The 8,208-nt window shown below is 37.4% G+C and overlaps 1 pseudogene; it reads left to right on the top strand.

Moving 5' to 3' along the window:
* Positions 1–6,717: 6,717 nt before the first annotated feature.
* LOC116592167 lies at positions 6,718–7,969 on the top strand (annotated as a pseudogene).
* Positions 7,970–8,208: the final 239 nt, after the last annotated feature.

An 8,208-nucleotide genomic window follows, 5' to 3' on the forward strand; every position in this document is an offset into this window, starting at 1 on the left:
GTGATTGAGCAAAGCTAAATATATTACTTGTGGGAAAGATTTCCACTTTCAGATACACCAATAGTGTCTCAAAAGGGGAAATTTAAGGGGCGCCTGGGTTGCTCAGTTGGTTGAGCATCTGCCTTCAGCTCAGGTCATGATCCTGGGGTCCTGGGATCAACCCCTGCAACAAGTGTCCTGTTCAGCATGGAGTCTGTTTTTCCCCTCTCCCTCTGACCCTCCTCCCCTACCCACTCCTGCACACCTGCTCTCTCTCTTTTGAATAAATAATCTTTTTAATAAAAAAGGAGTATTTAAGATAGAACATTTATAATGTTTGGGATCATGGTTTTGAGTCATTTAAGGCAACCTTCTCAAGGTAGAGAACCTTGAAATTTGGATTTGGATTTGGGAAAGTTCACAGGATAGTAGTTTAAGACTTGGAGCATATAGTCAAGGGCCCTGGGTGAGTTTTGAAGAGCAAACTATTACCTTAAAAATATAGCACCCCCAACCCGGATGAGCAAGGTGTTTGCTTGAATCAGTTGGTTAATAAAAATTTTCTGAAGTAGTGATATTATTTACTGGCTCTCAGTCTGGTATTCCGACATACGAATTTCCTGTAACAAACCATTGCTACTTTGACAGGTGGTCTTAGTTCTCTGTCTTCATCCAAGTTAGATATCTGAAGAACCTCAGTCCAAACCGCTTCTCTCAAGCCTCAGCTGTTATTTCATCCATGACAATTTGTCCAATACTCAGAAATTTCCAATTTCCTGAGTCAACTTTTCTGTGGTGTATTAGATGACTCCTTTTGATAAACACCTCAGAAAAAACGAATGTGGTTCTCTAAAACAGTGACCTATACATTTCTTGTAAACAAAGTTTTGAGATTTTTTTAAATGACTCACAATTTGTCTCTCAATGATATTGCCATTACTAAAAGTCTACAATGAATGATCATTCACAGAGAGAAAGACTTCTAACACTCATATATACATATACACCTGTCTGTGTGTCTCTGCATATGTGTCCATGTATTTCTAGTTTATATTGAAAGGTTGCATTTTCAAAATTACTCACTGGAGAAAATATATACAACCCTCTAATATGAAATTTTATAATTGACTGTTTGACTTGTTTGGAGTAATTTGTGTCGGAAAAAACCAAAAAGGTGCTTTCGGCTTTCTCACAAGAAAGTCCGTGGGCTTTCTAGATTCCAACAAGGTTGAGATAAATCATATACTGTCTTCTAATGTGCTGCTTCAGAAAAAAAAAAAAAAGATTCTAAATATATCGTTCCCTTCAATTTGAGTAATTTTCCTTTTGGATGCATGCCATTAAAAAAAAAAAAAAGGTGAGTAAAAACAGAACGTACTTGATGAATGCAGAATATGATGCAACAATCAATTTGGAAGGCATTGAGTGAAATCGAATTTTAAAATGTAAAATCAGAGTAAGAGCCAAGAAAAGATCATTTTCATTTCTTTATTTGTCCAGCAAGTTCATGATTGTGACTTTATTAAATATTTAATGCATCAACTTCGCCATTTACCATAGAATATTTTGAGAGGAGCTACAGCATCTAAAGATACAAAGCATCAGGAAAGGATATGTCATGAAGTCCTAGATGCCATAATGAGCATAAAGCAGAGGATATGCTTCACCCTGACTAATCTTTTTTGAAACACTGAGCATCTAGTGTTTAATTACAGATTGCTAAGATTTATTTGTAACATATATGCAAATTAATATTCTTATAGATTGAAAAATATACTTTGCACAGGAAAGCTTTGTGACGTCTTCTCAAATTATATTTATTCCATGTAATAAGCCCTTTACTTTTTTTTTCTCCTTAAGCTTTTATTTATTTATTTGAGAGAGAGATTGAGAGAGAATGAGAGGAGGGAGGGTCTAACCCAATCGGGACTCGATTTCCAGACTCCAGGGTCATGACATGAGCTGAAGGCTGATGCTTACCTAACTGAGGCACCCAGGCATCCTTAAAGTTATTTCTCCATCATTTCTCACACATATGTTCTCTTTCTGTAGTTAGGCTGAAACCCCGCTCCCTGCCCTGAACTGGAAGAAAGTCTTCTGTGGTCCATTTTTCCTCTACACCAAGTATTATATCCCCACTTTATGAGTCATTCCTAAAGGACCAACTTTTCCCTTAAAAATCCTGAGAGAGTGAGTTCATAGATTAGGATGTTACACTTTTCAAAAACATTCTAAACACCTCACCACCTTGTTATAGAGCAACTCTAGGGGCTCCTGCCACAGAGAAATTATCATAGATCAACACTTCAAATGCTGGTCTGTGGGCACATATAGGTCTTGGTCAAAATCTCATGCAGCCTGGCAAATGGAGAAAAATAAAGGAAGAGTAATAGGTTTTCATGACTCTAAGGTCTGCAACATAAAGGTTCTGTTTTATTCTAAGATTATGTCCACTAAGTTATGATCTTAAGAGTCACTCTTCAGTAGAGTTTAGCAGCTAATATCTGTTCTGACTAGTGAGTTGGCTCAAGCGCCTTACCAGTCACTTAATATTTTGAATATAACCCAGGGAATGAATTATGCTTTGATCTATTAAAAGTTCTTTCTTCTATGAAGCAGTAGCAATATTAGAGTTTAGTTATTTTCTCTTGTTTTTACCTTAATACAGACTTAGACAAAAAACAACACGGACAAGTCTTTCCTAGTCCTCACTCTCTCTGTAGTATAAAAATAATTTTATCTACCCATAAAGTCCAAAAACCTGGGAGACACATGAAACTCCTTGTTTCACCGCTCTAGGACTCCTTCTTTACAAAAGTAGTGTGTTTATTGCCTAGCTTCCAAAATTTTATCACATTGTTCAATTTTCATGTTTACATAGAGTGTCCTAGAAACTAAATGGAAACAAAAGGTTTCAAACTCAATTTCTCTGCAAAATCCTAGATGCCTAGAATTTGACATAGGAGTCATGCCATAGAACATAATGAAAATAAGCACAGCTACTAAAAATAAAACTCTAGCTATAGCTTTACACTTTATGCACCTTCTATGCATACTACTTTATACAGATTATCAAAAATTACAGGTAGTGAGATTATGTTGACACATATGCTAATTTCTGTCTTCACATATTCAAAAGCATAGTTGTACTGGTATATTGAAGATAAAATATATTTCCTTATCAGGGAGTAGATTATCAGAGAATCATAAAATCTTAAAGTCATCAAGCCTAACCATGTTAAGTGTGGCCACACTTAACCATGTTAAATGTTTGCTGGTATTTACTTTTCCGTCCATCTTATTTCTGCACACGTAATACAAAAATACCCACCCCCTCACATGGCTTCCCGTTGCTGCTATGGTGAGCAGACAGGGTTCTAAAACTCTACCTGAAATGGAAGCTGAGTCCTCATCTATCAGCAATATTTTTATCTACAGTGTTTCTTTGGCATGACACAGACTGCATTGCTCTTTCCCACAAATAGAGTAGCATTTTACATGTCTGGGATACTATCAAGTCCCTCATAAAGGTTAAAGTCTTTTAGAAAATCTTCCACCAAAGATTGCAAGTTCCTACCATAAAGTTGGTTTCTTTCCTGAATTCCAAGCTGCAGAATATGCTCTCTCAGAGTGGTTTAAACTGTTTTCCTTGCAAAATTCTGAACCACAGACTTGCTTATTCTTAGGCCATATATTTCTGAGAAGTGAGACTGGATCATCAGTCTTGCCTCATACATCACATTCTTGTTTGTTGGTTCCTTTCAACTCCTGACCAATGCACCTGCCTGTAACATACAAATCTTGTGCTAACTGCCAAAATGTGGGGGAACTCTCACTTTCAGGGTACATCAAACCCTTTAGCTTTTTTGTTTTGCCTTGTTTCTGTTTATGTTATTATCTTGCCAGCTTTAAGGAGCTATTATTGATGTGTAACATGGTATAAGTTTAAAGTGTGCAACACATTGATTTGATATATTTATATAAACCCTTTGGTTTTTGTTTTGTTTTGTTTTCTTTTCTTTTCTTTTGTTATTGATCTCTATTTTTCACTTACTAACCATTCTGGGATATCACTCATTTCTGGAAATAATGATACCTGGAAGGGGAAAGTTATGCTATCTTTGTTTCTAAAGGCATGTCTTTAATAACAGAAGGCCTCCTTATTTGTTATTTGTTGACCTTATCCTCATTCTTTAACCCCTACATGAATATGTGGCATCATTAGGGAAAAACGGTCTGTAGACCACAGACACTTCTTCAGTGACTTGTTTTTTCTTTGCCCCATTTGTAGAAATGCTCTTCATTTGTAAATACAAGACTCTCAGTGTCTATATGATAAGTTAATTTTATGTATCAACTTAGTTAGGCTCTGGAGCCCAGTTGTTGTCAAAGACCAGTCTACATATTGTTGTGAAGGTAATTTTTATTTTTATTTACTTTTTTATGAAGGTAATTTTTAGATACGATTAATATTTAAATCAGTAGACATTGAGTAAAGCGTATTACCCTCCACAATGTGGTGGGTCTCATCTAATCCGTTGTTGGCCTTAAGAGCAAAGACTGAGGTTTTCAGAAAAAGAAAGAAGTGTCCTCAAAATTGCAACACAGAAACTCTACCTGAGTTTCTAGTGAAGCAGGAGATTATATATATATATATATAATATATATATATATATAATCTCCTGAATACAGAAATAGCCAACTTCATATATTGATAGAACCCTGACAAATAGTGTGTATATATTTTAATGTATGTGTGCATATATATATTTTTTTATCTCTTATATTTTATATATTTTATTTATATATTTTATCTATTTCTATATACATATAGAAATAGATAAAAGGTAGATAGATAGAGCAAGCCTGCTATAATGGTAATAATGCAGACTTAAGCATACCATTTTTAAGTTAGTTAAGCTAATTAGTATATATTCACAGTTCAGCATTTAATAATATAAGAAAGCATATACCAATCCAACACAATCCCTCCCCTTCCCAAGCTTCTCAGTCTTTTCGTTCTCTTTCCTAGGTTAGCTGTTGTGACCAGTTTTCTATAGAACTTTTCAAAGTTAGTCTTTGTATGTATAAACATGTATATGTTTTTATTTCCAAAAAGTAATATGTTATACAAAGTATTTTGCACCTTTCTTTTTATTGTTAATATTTCATGAAGATGCTTCCATATAAGTTCACATAAAATGATCTCATTTTTTTTCACAATTTGTTGCCATAATTTTAACTATTGAAACTCATTAAGGATATTTCTAATTCACTGTTATGTCAAGCCACGCTAAAATTACAATATTCTAAAAAACTGTGTGTCTGTGTGTGTGTGTGAAAGCTATAGTTTATCTTTACAATATAATCCAGATATGGAATTTCTGGGTCAAAGATTTATGTACTTTTTTAAATTTGTGAAGTAGTGCTATGTTGATATTAATATGACAAACATTTTTATATGATTAATATATATATTAATATCATAGTGGTATTTAAATACCACTCTGATATTTAAATAAAATTTATTACTATTTGGTGTCTGTGATCCTATATAAGTGCAGGATACTTTTTTTTATTCTTGTCAAGCAATTCATTTGTAAACTTGTGATTCCTGATATTGTCATAATTGCCACCTTGCTATTCATGGAGTAATTCACTGAAGAACCTTTAAAACAAGTGCACAATTTGGGGATGGGCTACTAATATCACCGTATGAAGTTCCTGGAAGTAGGATTATAGCAATAACTGCATTGCCATAAAGCTCGGGGGGCATGGTTAGAGACTCACATAATGAGACAATTTGTATCTACATCAAGGAAGGGAGAAAATCTTAATGAAAATATATTGAATTGTTAGATAAATCAAACCTCATATGAGATCTCAAAAAGTGATTGCAAGAAAAAACAGAGTTGCTTTTCCTAAGAATAGATTCATTTTGTGTTTTGATTTCTGTAAAGTCCTAAGAGGAGGAGACAGACAGGTGTTTGATGTGGGTTTTGTTTGAGTTCTAACCATTCTCCCTTGTCTCCTATTCATCATCAAAGCTTTTGCCAATCCTTCTGTTTCTGAAAAGTTTCTTTTTATTGTGTCAATTTCAAGAAAGAGAGAGAGATCACTGTACCTGTACTGACAATGACTACACTTCACGGCAATTTCATTTTATATGTTGTGCGCTCATCCAAGATGAAATGTTGGTAGTAGTTTCAGACACTTTAGCCAAGACATCAGAACTGCAGAGTGATCTAAGTGTAGGAGAATTGTGTCCCTTTGTGAATTTCTTCCTCAATCTTTCCCTTCAATCCATCAACAGCCCAGTTCATTTCCTAAATAGCTCTCACATCTACCCATACCTTTTTCATTTCTGCTGTTTTCCATGGACAGCCTTGCCCTTGTCCTCTTTTTCTCCTCACTAATGAATCTCCCTAAGTCCATATTAGTCTCCCTCCTACTTAAAATCCTCTGGTGACACTCCTGTGCCCTGAGAATGAAGACTAAACTAAGGGCCTGTCCCAGGAGGAAGGAAGCTGGAACCCAACCTAGTCCCAGCATTGTCAGCCCTGGTTGCTCTTGGGAGTGCTGGGGTACTAAGGCAAGATGGCCATATGGCTCTTGTTTAGGACAGTTCATTACTACCAGGAGTGTCTTTGACTGTGGGCATTCCTTCCCCAGCGGTGGTTGTTTAAGCCATAGAAAGTTGCACCCAAACTTGTTTGACATCTGTCCCCTCAAATGTCCATGCTACTGGGACTGGAGAGAGGTGTAGGATTTTTGGTCAAGCTCTGTGGCCTGGCCTGGTCCTGCTCTGTTGATGAGAATGTGCAGGATGCCCTTTTCTCCTTTCTCGGTGCACCGTTCATGAGGAGGCTGCAGGCATTCATTCCATCTATACTAGAGAAGGCAGGCAGAGTGGGGAGTCTTTTGTTGAACTTGAACCAGAAAATAAGGTAACAATGGCCCTTAAAAAAGACAAGAAAAGCACGGGACACCAGTATCTTGAGGTGTCCAAGTCCCACAGAACCAAGAGGGATTGGGTGTTGAAACCCAGTGGTTCAAACAGTGCTGACACGACCAATGATGGCTTCATTTGGATGCACCAATGAAGAAATTGCTCCATTCTCATGGTTGGAAATTGTTCCAAATGGGATCACATTGCTTGTGACCCCAAGGGCAAGATTATAGAGAAAATCTTCATGCAGCTTATATCCCAGGAGTCAGCTGAGAAAGCCCTAGAGAAGCACAAGGAGAGAATAGAGCACAGATACATTGAGGTGATCAAGAGCGGTTGGGAAGAAGTTAGTCATACACAGATCCTCCTCTGAAATTCATGTCTGCACAGGGGCCGAAGTCTTACGACCACCCCGGCACAGCCAGGAATTATGCTAGCATTGTCCAGCAAGCAGGCTGGAGAGGATGAGGTCTGGTCCTGAGAGTGCAGGCTAAGGGGGCTACCAGAAGTACAGCAGCCTCAGCGATGGCTGTGGTTTCACCAATCATCTGTTTTGGAGAGACGTCAGTTACTGTAATCTCTCGGGTATGTATGACCACAGATATGGAGACAGAGAGATTACTGCCCAGAGTACCACTGGACACTGTGTCCACATGGGAGGTCTGCCATTCACAGCCACAGAGAACAGAATTTAATAACTTCTTTCCCTGAAATCCTAGGAGAGCCGTATTGAGGTCGGCTCTGAGGGAAGAGTGAACAGCCAAGCTGATGCTGAGTTTGCCATTCACAAAGAAGCTATGGCGTATATCCATATCCAAAGACTGGACCAACATGCAACAGAGCTATACAGAACTTTTCCTGAACTCTACAACTGGGGCCAGCTTTGGGACATATTGCAGCCAGATGATGCAAGGCATGGTGGTGTCAGCCCAGTCCACTCCCAGTGGCCACCAGAGCCAGTCTGTGAGTGGCTATTACAAGTCTGGCTCTGGAGGCATAAATAGCATGAGTGGAGATGACAAGTTTTGTAGGAGCATTTGAGTTATTGCAACCAAATTTTCACAGGCAGCCTAGAAGAAGTGAAAAACAATTATGACTCTGGAGGAAGCTGTGGGACCCATTTTTGCACCACAAATTGTGAAATCTGGACTAAAAGATTGCCTCTTCAGTGTTTTCTCATGCAAACTTTCTTCTAGCATGTGATAATGAGTTAACTAAAACTCCTTTCAGCTTTTCTCAATTAACATTTTGGTGGTGTACTTCAGAGTGCTGTTATCCGA

The sequence above is a fragment of the Mustela erminea genome, chromosome 1 (genome assembly GCF_009829155.1).
Source record: "Mustela erminea isolate mMusErm1 chromosome 1, mMusErm1.Pri, whole genome shotgun sequence".
NCBI lineage: Eukaryota > Metazoa > Chordata > Mammalia > Carnivora > Mustelidae > Mustela > Mustela erminea.